Source organism: Schistocerca gregaria, chromosome 3, assembly GCF_023897955.1.
Source record: "Schistocerca gregaria isolate iqSchGreg1 chromosome 3, iqSchGreg1.2, whole genome shotgun sequence".
NCBI classification, from domain to species: domain Eukaryota; kingdom Metazoa; phylum Arthropoda; class Insecta; order Orthoptera; family Acrididae; genus Schistocerca; species Schistocerca gregaria.
Window position 1 is genome coordinate 868,394,884 of NC_064922.1, and position 17,342 is coordinate 868,412,225.

The following is a 17,342-nucleotide window of genomic DNA, read 5'->3' on the forward strand; positions in this document are numbered from 1 at the left end:
AAATCGCTATAACATACCATTGTAACAGCAGTAACCGATCTAGTAACAGTGCCATTTTTTTTCGCTTATTGATTTTCAATTCCCCCCGAAGGGGGCGGGCTGGCAGCAGCTTATTACGCTGCTCTACAGCCTACAGACTTTTATTTTAAAATACGGAAGAAGAAAAGAAACAAGAAAAACAGGAGATAAAACGGTGACTTAAAGTGTAAAATGGCGGAAAAATGCGGAAAGTAAAAACAGAAAGCAAAAGGGGTTGGCAACGTTAATAAAAGAAACAGGAATCAGACAAGTAACATAGTACACACACAATTAAAAAACACGGCGACTGTCTGGTTTCTGTTCGCAAGAGATAAAAAGCACACCCAGGGACAGTATAATGGCCGTTCGCAACATTTCCAAAAAAAACACAACATGGAACACTCACTGTAATACACTCACTGTAGAACACTGCACGAAAGTGGCGGCACAAAGATGACACTCCCAAGCCATAGGAAGATGTGGGGAGGGGGACCTGGAGGAGGGGGAAGAACAAGGAGGGAGGAAGGAAAAAAACGAAAAAGGGGGAGGGAACCAAGGAAGGAGAGGACTAATAAAGGGGGAGAAGGGCAGACGCGAGAGGGGATGAGAGGAGGCAGAGGAGGGAAATGCAAAACGACTCGGGGGAGAGAAGGGGGCAAAGAGGGGGGGAAGAAAGAGGATGGAAGGGGGGGAGAGGGAGCCCTGGAAAAGGACAGAGGAAAGGAGGGGGAGTGAGGATCAGAGTTGATAGGAGGGATAAATGGAGGGAGAGAGGGCGTCATCCGGGAGGGGGAGTTGATAGAAGCCACCTTGGGAAAGGAGATGTAGGGTGTAGAGATGGAGGGTAGGGGGGACACAACAGTGAAGACGTGACAGGGGGTGGGAATGGGAGAGGAGAGGAGCAGCTAGGGGGTGAGGGGGTTCAAGGCGGCGGGAGGTGTAGAGGATGCAGATATGTTCGAGGAATAGGAGCAGACAGAGGAAAGGAATGAGATCATAGAGGATGGGAGGCATATACGGAAGGCGAGGAAGAGTGCATGACGGCCAAGGATCTGGAGGGGGGGGGCAGATATCCAGGCAGGACTGGCATAACAGAGGATGGGACAGATTAAGGATTTGTAGGTGTGGAGGATGGTAGAGGGGTGCAACCCCCATGTTTGGCCAGAGAGGAGTTTGAGGAGTCGGAGGCGGTTGTGGGTTTTGGATTGGATCGAGCGGAGATGAGGGATCCAGGTGAGGTGACGGTCAATGGTGAGGCCAAGGTAGGTGAGGGTGGGGGTGAGGCGGACAGGATGGGCGCAGACAGTAAGGGAGAAATCCAAGAGCCGGAAGGAAAGAGTAGTACGACCTACGATGATTGCCTGGGTCTTGGAAGGATTGATTTTCAGGAGTCACTGGTTACACCATGCAGCAAATAGGTCAAGGTGATTCTGGAGAAGGCGTTGGGACCATTGGAGGGTAGGAGCGAGGGCGAGGAATGCGGTGTCATCAGCATATTGCAAGAGGTGTACTGGAGAGGGGGGTTGGGGCATATCTGCTGTGTACAGGAGGTAGAGGAGAGGGGAGAGGACAGAGCCCTGGGGCACACCTGCAGAGGGGTAGAAGATGTGGGAATTGGCATTATGGATGGTAACATAGGAGGGTCGGCGGGAGAAGAAGGAGGCCATCAGATGTAGTTGACAGGAAGGGCATACGTTTGGAGTTTAAACAGGAGACCATGATGCCAGACACGGTTGTAGGCCTTTTCGTGGTCGAGGGAGACAAAAATGGCGGAACGACAAGAGTTAAGCTGGAGGGAGAGGAGATGAGTGAGGCGGAGGAGTTAGTCATCGGCAGAGAAGGAAGGTTGAAAGCCACATTGTGTGTTGGGAGGGAGGTGGTATTGGCGGAGGTGGTGATGGATGCGCCGGGAGAGGATGGATTCCAAGAGCTTGCTGAACAGTGATGTGAGACAGATAGAACGATAGGAAGAGGCATCAAATAGAGGCTTGTTGGGTTTGGAGAACATCAGGATACGGGAGGTTTTCCACAGGTCGGGATAGAAGCCAGTGGCAAGGATGACATTGTAGAGGGTGGCAAAAATTGAAAGGATGGAGGGAGGGCAGTGTTTGAGGTAGCCGTAGGTAATGCAGTCGTGGCCGGGAGCAGTGTTGCGTTTAGTGCGGAGTGTGAGGTTGATGTCCTGTGTAGTGATGGGAGTGTTAAGTTCAGATGGTGGTGTGTGGCCCAAGTACTGGAAGCTAGGAGCAAGGGGAGGAACAGAGGTATTTGTACGGTGCATGACGTCAGGGAAGAGGGAATAATCAAAGTGGGGATCATCTGGGATGGAAAAAACATCGGAGAGGTGAGAGGCAAAGTGGTTGTCCTTACTGAGGTTGTCAGGAAAGGGACGGTCATTAAGGAGGAGAGGGTACTGGGGGGTGGGGCGGTTCCCAGACGGTGGAAAGCAGACCAATACTTGGAAGAGTTTATGGGGAGTGTGGTGTTGAGTTGTGTACATGTATGGCGCCAGGCACGGCGTTTCTTCGCAGTAAGCAGGTTGCGGATGTGTCATTGTAACTGTGCCAGACACTTGCTGTCTTATATAAGCGTTACCGTATTCTGCCAGTTTACATATCTCTGAATATGGATGCCTATACCAGTTTCTTTGGCGCATTAAATGTGCCGTATCAACAGCATCTTCGTCAACCAAGCTCGGCGCGCCGCACAACGTTCACACTTAAGCACTTCTACTCTCCTGCTAGCCCGCCACCTGGTAATCATTGCTCTTTTATCATTCGCTGCTCTCCGTCGGATGGCGCCACGTTTACACTCTACCGCAGAAAATGAAATTCATATGACGTCACTACACGGGTCTCTTATTGCTCGGCGAATCCTTTCAACCATCCGCCACTTGGGATCTAAGTCTATTCTTGGTACGCAGACGAGCATGAGATTCCAGAGTGAGCAGAAATACTGTTCGGAGAATGAATGGAGAGGGGGAAATTATATATAATCAGTTTTTGTACCGAGTATTAAGGACTTCACAACTGTCATAGAAGGAACTAATTATTCCACTTTCAAATCTAACGCCGACGTAAATAAGCACAATGTGCACTATGGAGCATTAGGAATACAATCAGCACATCATGGACCGATGATTAAGTTATCTGACCTTCTTTTATGAATAGTTAAGTGCTGATGGAGCTCTGTATTTTAGTAGCATGCTCTGCTGGAGTTGCTACAATATGTTTCACTGCCAACGCAGTTGGAAATATGGCTGCAGTAGGTTGAACATCGAGTACATTTCTCCTTGGCGACAAGGCATGCCTTGAATCTTCTTTTTATGGTTAATAGTTTGGTAAAGGTCCAGTGACTTAGTCGCCAGATTTTCCTTTGACTAACCTTCTTGAGGCATCATAAAACACATTATCAACAGTATTCTACAATGCAAAGTGATAGGAATTATTAAATTTGCAAATCATGCCGCCAGATGCACAGATACCTCATCATACTCAAGTGTACGAATAGCCCAGTCAACGAAGATATAAAAAAGAAGGTCGAATAGGAGAAAAAATTCGTGTAGTCGCAAATTTTAGCGCAGTGGTAGAGGGAGTGTCGTAACAATCCACAAATAATCCTGACCGGTGGGGTGTGAGCGTAGGGTAGGGGTGGGGGAGGGGGGGAATTGAGGGAGTTTAAAGGTCACTTTTTTTGTTTTTCTTGAATAACTCGAAAAACGCGGCGTCCAGTAAAAATGTTTCCTGATACAATATTAGGGTATAGCAATTACTAAAATGTTCTACTCAATTTTTCTCTTGGACTAATGGTTTCCAGGTTACAGGGGATAGAATAGTCTCAGATTATTAAAAATAATGTTTTAATGGTGGATAATTAATGTTCATCGTTAAACTAGCTAACAAACCGTGCATGCCTGGATATCCATTTTTCCAGTTTTCTGTTACAACTGAAAACAAAAAATAAAATTTGTTTGTAAAGTAGCATCGAAAAAAATTCATTTTCATGTATTCGTGAAAACACCTTTGAAATTATGCAACAGTCACACAAAGAAATATGCATGATACACAGATGCATAAATAAGGTATCCAAATTAACGAAAAATTCCATTTCTGTACGTGGTGTGCGGCTGTTCGCGTCTCTACAACGCGATTTTGTAGAAGTCTCCATGGCTACGTTTTGCCCATAACCCTGGGTTCGGTGTGGGGCGCCGGTGGGGTGAGTAAACTGCTGTAACCTCTTGCGGGGTTGTGGACCACTTAGGGCGACGGCGTCCGCAGCTCGTCGTCGTGTGGTAGCATCCCGCTTCCCGCGCCCGGGTTCCCGGGTTCGATTCCCGGCGGGGTCAGGGATTTTCTCTGCCTCGTGATGAGTGTGTGTTGTGTGTTCATCATCATTTTATCTTCATCGACTCGCAAGTCGCCGAAGTGGCATCAGCTAAAAAGGACTTGCAGTACGGCGGCCGAACTTCCCTCATGGGGCCTCCCGGCCAACAATACCATACGATCATTTCAGTACCGCCACTATGAGGATGCAATCAGGTTGGCTTTAAATACGGGCCGTAACGGAGGTGGGCGTTAGTTACCTTCTAGACTAACATGATGAGTTGAAGTTAGACAAAAACGGCTTTAAAGCGAAAAAGACGTCATTATCAACAATGAGTATGTACAGGGTCGTGTAGTAAGGCTACGAGAATCTGGATGTTCTTTCTGCGTTACTGCAGGCAGGAATGTAGCAACCGTACGTGATTGCTGGCAGCGGTGGTCAGGAGAATTACGTTCGCAAGAACACTGGGTTCCAGACAGTCAAGTGGCATTATCGAGACGGAAGACCATCGTGTTCGCCATGTGGCTCTGTTGCATCGTACTGCATTTGCAACAGCAGTTTGAGGAGCATTTGGCACTACAGTGACACAACGAACTGTTACAGATCGGTTACTTCATAGACAGCTCCGGGCCAGACATCCTGTATCGTGTATTCCACTGACCGCAAACCAGCACCAGTTGCGAGTTCAGTGGTGTCAAGTGAGAGCTCACTGGAGGGCAGGATGGAGGTCTGTTGTAATTTCCTATTAAAGCTGGTTCTGTCTCAGTGCCAGTGATGGCCGCAGCAGTAGGATGGGGCTCCCCCAAGCCCACACCGACGTGGTGACCAAACCAAAAGTTCTACTGTCACCTCCGTATAACACGTTAGTTTTCGGATCAGGACTCACAGGATGCACGCTGTAATGTTGTCCATGCGTCTAGGTAGAATTACTCATTGACATGGTGCGTCAGGAGACAGAAAGTGTATGAAAGTGGTCGAAGGGTAGCTGTTTGTAAGGGCAGAAGGAAAAAAGTGTCGAGGCAAGCGCCAAGGGAAAAAAAAACCTCTGCGACAGTAGGACTGCTAGTAAGGGCAGTGGCGGCTTGCTAGCTGCGACAGTGCATGCAAGGTGAGGTTATGTTAGTGCGAGGTATCGTGCATGGTCACCTTTGTCGCTGCGGGTGTTCGTTGTAGATGGGTCTATCCGGGCACTGCAGCTGGGCTCCTGTGAATTCTCCTGGGCCTGCTGCAGTGGAATCGTCCCTGTAACAGTCCGAGGTCTTCATACATTAGTGGGCGATCGGCCATAGATCAGGTCACAGTGTAGGGGAGGGGGGGTGGGGGTTGGCGTGTTGTGTGCAGTACGGCTTCCCTGCGACTGCCTGCTTTTCGGCGGGTCGAGCATCTGGAGTTGCCAGTAGCACCTGTGTTGCAGAGGCTCGCCAGTACTGTTGTGTTAGCGTTCTATGGACCGTAGACGTTTAGTTCCCAGCTAATAGTGGTCATGGCCGTGTGTTGGCTAGGGGGAGGCCAGTTGAGGGCCTATACCCAACCTGTCAACGTGCGAGACGCACTACACCTACTCTTGGAGTTATGATTTGGGGAGCGATTTCGTATGACAGCAGGGGCGCTCTCTTGGTAATCCCGTGCACCTTGACTGCAAATTTGTACATCAATCTGCCGATCCGACCTGTTGTGCTGTCATTCGTGAACACCATCCAAGGGGTCTTACCAACAGAATAACACTCTCCCACGTACCACCGCTGTAACCCAAGATGCTCTGCAAAGTGTCGACGTGTTGCCTTCGCCTGCTCGATCTGCCGATCAATCTCTAATCGAGCACGTATGGGACAACATCGGACGACAGCTTCAGCGTCATCCACAACCAGCATTAAACGCCCTTGTATAGAGCGACCAAAGGCTACAGGCATAGAACTATTCCACAAACAGACATGCGGCACCTCTGCAACACAATGCATACGAGGGGCGTTTGAAAAGTCCGAGAGATGGCACCACCGGCGAGTATCTATGTTATGTTTGGTTAGTAGCATCTCTGTAAAGAACGCACACAATGTTTCAGCCATAGTGGTCGACTTCTTTGCGTTTGGCAGTAGTGTGAATCAAGGAAGTTGAGTGATTGTCAAAAAATGGACGAAAACGAATTTCGTGTGGTGATTAAAGGCAAAACGCCTCAGGAGAATAAATTGAAGCTTGATAAACATTACAGTGACTCTGCACCTTCGATTAGACCAGTTTATAAGTGGTTTCAAAATTTTCGCAGTGGCCATATGGGCACAAGTGATGCTGAACGTTCTGGATGCCCTGTGGAGGTTAAGACACCAGAAATCATTGATAAAGTCCATGATATGGTGATCTATGACAGAAGAGTTAATGTGCGTGAGATTGCTAGTGCTGTGGGTATCTCGAATGAACGGGTACATAATATTTTGCATAAGCATTTGGGCATGAGAAAGCTATCTGCAAGATGGGTTCCTCGATTGCTCACGCTTCACCAAAAACGTAATCGTGTGAAGTGTTGCAAGGATGGTTTGCAGCTGTTCAGGAAGAATTCTCAGGAATTTAAGCGTCGTTTCATTACTGTGGATGAAACATGGATACATTACTACACTCCTGAGATCAAACAACAATCTAAACTATGGGTTACCAAAGGAGAATCTGCACCTATAAAGGCGAAGACAATTCCTTCGGCCGGAAAGTTTATGGCGACTGTCTTTTGGGATTCACAATCGACTATCTGGAAAAGGGTAAAACTATTACAGGTGAATATTATTCATCGTTATTGGACCGTTTGAAAACCGAACTGCTAGAAAAACGCCGGCGATTGGACCGCAAAAAAATCCTTTTTCATTACGACAATGCACCAGCACACAGCTCAGCAGTTGTGGTCGCAGAATTAATGGAAATATGATTCCAACTCGTTTCACATCCCCCCTGTTCTCCAGACTTGTCTCCCTCGGACTTTTCTTTGTTCCCTAATTTGAAGAAATGGCTGGCGGGACAAAGATTTTATTCAAACGAGGAGGTGATTGCAGCAACTAATAGCTATTTCGCAGACTTGGACAATTCCTATTATCCGGAAGGGATCAACAAATTAGAACAGCGTTGGACGAAATGTATGTCTAAAAGGAGACTATGTCGAAAAATAAAAAAGGTTTACTCCAAACCCGTAAGTAGTTTTTACTTTTGCACGGACTTTTCCAACGCCCCTCGTACATGCTTGCAGTCAACATTCTGGCGGTTACATCGGTTGTCAATGTACCAACACATCACATTTGCAATGGATTATCTCATGCTTACATTAACCTGTGATCTTGCACTGTTAATCACTTAAGTACGGTACCTCTACAAATGTATTTCCGAAATTTCCTTCCACTGCAGTAATTATTTTTTCGTATTGCAATTTTTTCCGTCAATGTAGATTTGATGCACGGATAAATCAAGGGCCATAAACACATTTACAAAATAAATGATACTCTAGGACGAAAATGTCGTCTACTACGGCAAACTACAAGCTTGCATGTAAATAGCATCTGCAGATATGCCACTCTTCCAAGACTTTGGAATCTTATTGTATTCGTTGATGTAGGCATTTCCCGCAGATAATACATAAATTATACACTGCTTGGTCTCACCAATACCGAAGTTCATACGAGTCGCTTTTTTGCTTACATATTAAGTTTATTTATTTATTCATCCAAACATCTTTCAGGACAGTGGGACAGACCTGCATAATAGATTTGCAAATATTGTTCACACACACTATATTGCTACAGAAAATTAAACATGGGTTGCTCTTCTTGAACTTCGAGAAACAGCGAAAGTGATCCTACCGAGCATTGTTTCAACTTTTCTCAATAATAAAATGAAAAACACTGAAATCAAACAGAGTGCAGCAGCAACTACTCCACGATAACTCACGGAATGCTCGTGTTTCGAAATACTACAGTCACCAGGGAGTAGTGGTGAAAGAGATGTGGCATAACAAAGTACAACCAAGTTGAACTTTTTGTGACAGATAAATGTTGTGTCTGTTAAGTGGTACCGATGAAAAATGGGGAGTTAACACATGCAACTGTAGTATGCCACTAGTTGTGGCGACACTTTCTTTGCGAGTGTGAACCCGGTTTACGATATGAAATACGCGAAGAACAAACCAGTAGAACTACATAACAGTCACCAGTATGAGAACTGATTCATAAACAAAGCCTTTCTAGTGACGGAACAAACGCCGAAACGAAAGGAAGAGCACTAAATTCAGATAAAGCAGGAAACGAAGGGACGGTGACAATTATGGGAGAAATTCATGGACACGATATCACGGAGATCGTCAGAAGAAACTAGAGTGTAAAGATATTTAGCTTTATTACATCTGAGGCTGTGTCAGTTCAATTGTTGAAGATTTCAAAATCCTCAGAAATAAGCTGTTTGAATTCGAATGATATTGTGTTAATAGTGGATTCAAATGACAGACAAAAACAAAGCACATATGGCTGTTAAAGCTATAAAAGACTGTATTTGAAAAATGAGTGGCAGAAACTTTAAAATGAAGAAATTGTCGACATAAGTCGCTTTGGATGCAGATTTCATACCAATCATGGACAAACGCCTTAGCTACTTAGGAAAACAGTTATTCGCAACGAAAATAATCTCTGTGATGGACGACGGAAATCTGTAGACACTTACAATGTAGTTTGTAAGCTGTTGCTGATTACACAACGGGGAACAAGAAGTAAGACGAAAACATTGATAAAAGCATAACCAGTGCGTACTGAATGACAACGTGCAGTTAATGTCAACACCACCAAAAGGACATTTTCTGACAGGGGGCGAACAAAGAAAGACGATACACAAGATCCACAACCAACGTACAAATGACTCCTGGAAAGTCAACATTATCAATAGCAGCAATAAAAAAACTCAAAGACCGAAAAGCTTCACAGAAGAAACAATAGCGACAGCACCAGAAAGCACCCAGCGAATGGGTCTGAGACCCATGATTTACACAGAAAAACCATCATCTACATCCACATCTACGTAATTACTCTGTTATGCACAACAAAGTGCCTGCCAGAGGATTCAATTAATCACTTTCAAGCTGTCTCTCTACCGTTCCACTCTCGAACCGCAAGCGGGAAAAACGAGCACTTAAATTGTTCTGTGCGAGCTGTGATTTCTCTTATTTTACCGTGATGATCATTTCTTCCTATGTAGGTTGGTGCCAACAGAATGTTTTCGGAATCGGAGGAGAAAACTGGTGACTGAAATTTCGTGAGAAGATCCCGTCGCAAAGAAAAACGCCTTTGTTTTAATTATTGCCATTCCAACTCACGGATCATGTCTGTGACACTATTTCCCCTGTTTCGCGATAATACAAAACGAGCTGCCCTTCTTTGTACTTTTTCGATGTCATCCGTCAGTCCCATCTGATGCGGATCCCATACCGCACAGCAGTACTCCAGAATAAGGCGGACAAGCGTGGTGTAAGCAGTCTCTTTACTAGATCTGTTGCAGCTTCTAAGTGTTCTGCCAATGAATCGCAGTCTTTGGTTTGCTCTACCCACAATATTATCTATGTGATCGTTCCAATTTAGGTTATTTGTAATTGTAATGCTTAAGCATTTAGATGAATTTGCAGCCTTCATATTTGTGTGACTTATCGCGTAATCGAAATTTAGCTGATTTCTTTTAGTACTCATGTGAAGAACTTCACACTTTTCTTTATTCAGGGTCAATTGCCGTTTTTCGCACCATACAGATATCTTATCTAAATCATTTTGCAAGTCGTTTTGATCATCTGATGACTTTACAAGACGATAAATGACAGCATCATCTGCAAACAATCTAAGACGGCTACACAGATTGTCTCCTATGTCGTTAATATAGATCAGGAACAATAGAGGGCCCATAACACTTCCTTCGTGAAAGCCTGATATTACTTCTGTTTTACTCGATGGCTTTCCGTCTATTAGTACGAACTGTGACCTTTCTCACAGGAAATCACGAATCCAGTCGCACAACTGAGGCGATACTCCGTAGGCACGCAGTTTGGTTAGAAGACGCTTGTGAGGAGCGGTGTCGAAAGCCTTCTGCAAATCTAAAAATATAGAATCAATTTGATACCCCCTCTCTATAGCACTTATTACTTCAAGAGTATAAAGAGCTAGTTGTGTTTCACAAGAACGATATTTTCTGAAATCGTGCTGATTATGTGTCAATAAATCGTTTTCTTCGAGGCACTTCATAATTATACTTTAACTAAATTTCAGTCTTGTTCACAACACTTAAGTCTCAATTACATAGATTATTATATTTTAACTAAAGTTCAGTCTTGATCACAACACTTATGTTATTGAGACATAAGTGTTGTGATCAAGACTGAACTTTAGGTAAAATATAATACCCTATTGATCACTGTTTCCAAAAATGTTTACCAAAATAGTACTTCATAATGTTCGAATATAGTATACGTTCCACAACCCTACTGCAAATCGACGTTAGTGTTATAGGCCTGTAATTCAGCGGATTACTCCTACTTCCCTTTTTGGGGTATTGGTGTGACTTGAGCAATTTCCAGTCTTTAGGTACGGATCTTTCTGTGAGCAAGTGGTTGTATATAATTGCTAAATATGGAGCTACTTCATCAGCATATTCTGAGAGGAATGTGACTGATAAACAATCTGGATTGTCTTTATTAAGTGATTTAAGGTGCTTTGTTACACCAAGGATATCTACTACTATGTTTCTCATCTTGGCAATTGTTCTTGACTGGAATTCAGGAATATTTACTTCGTCCTCTTTGGTGAAGGAGTTTCGGAAAACCGTGTTTAATAACTCTGCTTTGGTGGCACTGTCATCAGTGACTTCACCGTTGTTGTGGCGCTGTGATGGTATTGATTGCGTCTTGCCACTGGTGTGCTTTACGTATGACCAGAATGTCTTTGGGTTTCCTGCCAGATTTTGAGACAGAATTTCGTTGTGGAAATTATTAAAAGCATCTCGCATTGAAGTATGGGCCATACTTCGAACTTCTGTAAAACTTTGCCAATCTTGGGGATTTTGCGTTCTTTTAAATTTAGCATGCTTTGTTGTTGCTTCTGCAACAACGATCTGACACGTTTTGTGTGCCATAGGGAATCAGTACCATCACTTATTAATTTATGTGGTATATATCGCTCGATTGCTGTCGATATTGTCTCTTTGAAAACATTCTACAACTTTTCCACACTTACATGATCTGATCGGAAGTTTTGTGTGAACTGTTCAGCAACTATATCTTCTATGTCGGGGAGTCGGTAAAACGATCCAACACTAAAGCGGCAAGCATCCAAAGATTGAGAGACTAAGAAGAGCCACAATACAAGATGAGTAATTTGTATGATATAGTCGCAGAATGTGGAGAGATCCATCCCATACGTAAGTAACATGGCCCAGTCCAATAATTATCAGTTTCATTATCTTTACAAGAAGTCTCCCTTCTCCATAAAGAATTGGTCCTTAAGTGTGCTGAAAGAAGCAACACCCAGTTCAGTGGTACCAAACACTAGGTAAAGTACTTACTGTGTTACAAGTCAATAAATGAAGCATTAGAAGTAAGATACTATAGTTGGAACATTATTGTTGAATCCTCGCTAGCCGCTTATATGTCTCTCATTGTCTATGTAGAGCTCTACCTTGGGAAGCAAGGAGAGGATGTTGGTTGGTGGCTGGTATGCTCGTTCTAAAACACAAACTGCACGTAATTATTAACTGAATTCTTTCAAATGGTTGAAATGGCTATAAGCACTATGGTACTTAACATATGAGGTCATCAGTCCCCTAGACTTATAACTACTTAAACCTAACTAACCTAAAGACATCATCACACACATCCATGCCAGAGGCGAATCTGCGACCGTAGGAGCAGCACGGTTCTGGACTGAAGGGCCTAGAACCGTTCGGCCAAAGCGGTCGGCAACTAGGTTCTTTATTCATAAACAAAGAGCTACTTTACTTAAGCTTCCATGTGCTGTGGTACAAGGTCTCCTACATAGACCACTTTAGCCTCAATGCCGGTGAAGTTGAAGTCTGCTACGTTCACAAGCCTATAAGGTTGCTACGTGCTGCTTGTCACTGTGCTAGGGGCTAAGAATGTGGCTCAGATTCAGTGACACGCTGGATCTCACAAGGTGGGACAAACTCGAACTACTTGAACGAACTGGCCCTCCGGTTTGTGGCGGAGATGCTACATGCTGGCGGCTGAGAGGGCGTTGGCGGTGCGTTTCCAGCGAGTCTGTCGTTGGCGTCGATCTTCTTGTGACCTCTGTCTCACGTGCTGTGCTGGTGCCAGCTTACACCACCACGTTCCTCCCCTACGAAATGCCACTCCATTGTCGTGTAGTGAAGGTGCAAACGACAATGGAGAGGGAGGCAGGATACTGGGTGTTGAGACGGGCTCCTAGCCGTGACTGGGGGATGGTGTATTCCCGACCATACCTCGCCATCTGGCTTTCGAGGCAACAGAAACATCTTCCATAAAATTGCTGCCAGGGCGCACATCCAGGACGGAGGGCATGTGCTGCGGCGATGGCGGCGACAGCGACGGTGGGTCCTGGTCCATGGTGTCGGCGATGGGGGACGGCAGGGCCGAGGGCGAATCGTTCATCCGCTCCTCCCGGGCTGCCCTGGTGGCAGAAACGGGCGGCAGCGAAGGCTGCACGGTCCTGTGAAGTCGTGAATTCGGGGGGAAGGAAAGCAGCGGAATCACGGGGTAAACGATATGCCCGAATTTGGTTCTTGTGGCGGCGATGCAAACCATCGGGACCTGCAAGTAAGTACATATATCAGCCAATGCATTCCTGGATTACGCCCCTTTTCCAGCGCTCACGGTTGCCATAAAACCTGAAAAGAACAAGATCGCGCGGCGCAAAGCGATGCTTGCGGACCATTTGCGGTGCCGGCCGGTGCGGTGGGTGTAGCAAGTGTAGCAGCGTCCGGTGGCGGCTGCCATGCAGAAGTTCCGCCGTCTCGTGGGTGGGAGCGATAGGAGGCGACAAAGAGTTGCAGCGCCTGTGTGTGTGGGTAATGCAAAGCTTGGCCATCTGTTGCTTGAAAGTGCGTACGAGGCGTTCTGCTTCTTTGTTGGGCTGCGAGTGGAATGGAGAATCTATTAGATGATGAATGTCATTGCGTTCACAAAACTGTTCGAAGTCACGTGGTCCGTTGTCCTACGCGAGTACTTCTGGCAAACTTTTTATGCAAAATATTGGGAACGACTCTTGAATGGTGCTATGTAACTTAGAAGAGTTCATAGGCACTGCAAATCTAAACTTGCTGAAAGTGTCTACCACTATGAGCCAACGAGTGTTGCAAATAGTCTGCAAAGTCAATGTGCACTAGTTGCCATGGCTATTCTGTCTTAGAACAAGCTGAGAATGTCTGTGGCGGAGCGGAGTGGTTTTCCGCGCATGTGGGCCACAGTGCCGTCATATGTTCAATGCGGGCGTCCATCCCTTGCCAAGAGCAGTGCCGGCGCACTAACTGTTATGAAACCATTCGCAAAGCAGGACTCGAACCAACCGACGGGGGCAATCGCGCCAACCGTGACAAGGCGCCCTAGACCGCATGGCTAACCAGCGCGGCGCTAACTGCTTAGTGCGGACAATTCCCCAAAGTTCTTGGTGGAGCAACCGCAACTCATGCTGTTGCAATACTTTGAGAATAAGCACACGGTATTTTCCACCGTCATTTTGAACTAGAATCACACTCTGTTGAACGGAAAAGCTGTGCCTACGAGCAAAGTATCGACGCACAATTGAGTTCTGGATACTGTTCAATGAACGAGGCCAAGACGGGCGAGTATAATGCAACAAAATCTTGAGGTCTGGCTCTGCTTCTATGGCCTGTCCAATTTTTCTGTAGTACAGGGGAAAAGATTCCAGCAATTCAGAGTCACGCGCATCGATTTGGCAACAAGCTGAGGAAGATGCGCCAGAATCATAGTCTGGGCCAATCGGAAGGCGAGAGAGGGCGTCTGCATTGCCATGCTTTGCCGTAGGTCTGTACACAATTTCATACTGATACTGAGAAAACAACAGAGCAAAACGTTTTTATTTTTGAGCAGTGTGTGCAGCAACCGGCTTTGACGGATGAAACTAGGACTCCAAAGGCTTGTCATCCGTCCAAAAATAGAACTTCGGATCGTACAAATAGTGATGGGATTTTGTCACATCATACACAATAGCGAGAGCCTCGTTTTCTATTTGAGAATAATTGCACTGAGATTAAGTTAACAACTTTGAGGCAAAAGTAATAGGTCTGTGTTGCGCACCAATTACGTGCGAAAGCACAGCGCCGATTCCGTAGGAAGAAGCGTCGACTTGCAAAACTAATGGCTTGGCAGGGTCAAAATGCACTAAGCATTTGTCACTAAGCAAAGAATTTGAGTTTTTGAAAGGCGTCTTGACAATCTTCAGGCCACACAAATGGTACTATAGTGCGATCTGAGCAGCATTCGGTATGAATCGAATGTACTTGCCTAGTAGTGACTGCAGTTCACGCACATTTTGAGGAACTGGTAGGTCACGGATTGCAAGCAAATGGGTTGGAGAGGGTGTCCACCCTGACTGTTTATCACATGACCTAAGTACTGTAGTTCAGTTTGAAAAAGTCACGCTTTTCGAGACAACACTTAAGTCTTGCTTCTGACTACATTCGAAAAAGAGTACGCAAATTGGCAATATGCTCCTCTGGTGTACGAACCTTAGACGACAAAATAGTAAGATAGTTTGAGCAAAATGGCACTTTTGTATTCAACTGTTCCAAATAACGTTGAAAAATTGCGTGTGCGGAAGCACTGCCAAAGGGCAACCGCAAATACTTGAACAGTCCTCAGTGTGTATATAGAAACATTTTCTATGATTCTTGATTCAATGGAATTCGCAAGTAGGCGTCACGCAAATCTGTTTTAGAAAAGTAACGTGCTGCACCAAGCCTGTCCATGAGTTCCTCAGGGCGAGGTGACGGAGGAGTGTCAACTATTTATTGTCTGTAGGTTGACCGTAGACTTGAAATTAACACGAACGTTAATGCGACCAGAAGGCTTAGGCAACAAAATTAGTTGACTTGCCCATTGACTAGCTTGAATGGGAGCAATTACACCATTATCTCGTAATTCTTTTAATTCACTGGCCACTTTGTCTCGTAAAGCAAATAGAATGGGACGAGACCGGAAAAACTTAGGCTGTGCATCGTCTTTCAATGGAACATGCGCTACAAAGTTATTAGCTTTTCCCATTCCTTCTGAAAATAGTTCAGGAAATTCTTTAAACAGGCTAGTGATACTGTCTTTTGGATCACAAGCTGATATGGAAAGTACATTGTCATGGATGACAAGGCCAAGCAAATCAAAGGCATGTTGTTGTTGTTGTTGTTGTGGTCTTCAGTCCTGAGACTGGTTTGATGCAGCTCTCCATGCTACTCTATCCTGTGCAAGCTTCTTCATCTCCCAGTACCTGCTGCAACCTACATCCTTCTGAATCTGCTTAGTGTACTCATCTCTCGGTCTCCCTCTACGATTTTTACCCTCCACGCTGCCCTCCAATGCTAAATTTGTGATCCCTTGATGCCTCAAAACATGTCCTACCAACCGATCCCTTCTTCTAGTCAAGTTGTGCCACAAACTTCTCTTCTCCCCAATCCTATTCAATACCTCCTCATTAGTTACGTGATCTATCCACCTTATCTTCAGAATTCTTCTGTAGCACCACATTTCGAAAGCTTCTATTCTCTTCTTGTCCAAACTAGTTATCGTCCATGTTTCACTTCCATACATGGCTACACTCCAAACAAATATTTTCAGAAATGACTTCCTGACACTTAAATCTATTTTCGATGTTAACAAATTTCTCTTCTTCAGAAACGCTTTCCTTGCCATTGCCAGTCTACATTTTATATCCTCTCTACTTCGACCATCATCAGTTATTTTACTTCCTAAATAGCAAAACTCCTTTACTACTTTAAGTGTCTCATTTCCTAATCTTATTCCCTCAGCATCACCCGATTTAATTGGACTACATTCCATTATCCTCGTTTTCCTTTTATTGATGTTCATCTTATATCCTCCTTTCAAGACACTGTCCATTCCGTTCAACTGCTCTTCCAGGTCCTTTGCTGTCTCTGACAGAATTACAATGTCATCGGCGAACTCAAAGTTTTTACTTCGTCTCCATGAATTTTAATACCTACTCCAAATTTTTCTTTTGTTTCCTTTACTGCTTGCTCAATATACAGATTGAATAACATCGGGGAGAGGCTACAACCCTGTCTCACTCCTTTCCCAACCACTGCTTCCCTTTCATGCCCCTCGACTCTTATGACTGCCATCTGGTTTCTGTACAAATTGTAAATAGCCTTTCGCTCCCTGTATTTTACCCCTGCCACCTTTAGAATTTGAAAAAGAGTATTCCAGTCAACATTGTCAAAAGCTTTCTCTAAGTCTACAAATGCTAGAAACGTAGGTTTGCCTTTTCTTAATCTTTCTTCTAAGATAAGTCGTAAGGTCAGTATTGCCTCACGTGTTCCAACATTTCGACGGAATCCAAACTGATCCTCCCCGAGGTCCGCATCTACCAGTTTTTCCATTCGTCTGTAAAGAATTCGCGTTAGTATTTTGCAGCTGTGACTTATTAAACTGATAGTTCGGTAATTTTCACATCTGTCAGCACCTGCTTTCTTTGGGATTGGAATTATTATATTCTTCTTGAAGTCTGAGGGTATTTGGCCTGTCTCATACATCTTGCTCACCAGCTGGTAGAGTTTTGTCATGACTGGCTCTCCCAAGGCCGTCAGTAGTTCTAATGGAATGTTGTCTACTCCGGGGGCCTTGTTCCGACTCAGGTCTTTCAGTGCTCTGTCAAACTCTTCACGCAATATCGTATCACCCATTTCGTCTTCATCTACATCCTCTTCCATTTCCATAATATTGTCCTCAAGTACATCACCCTTGTATAAACCTTCTATATACT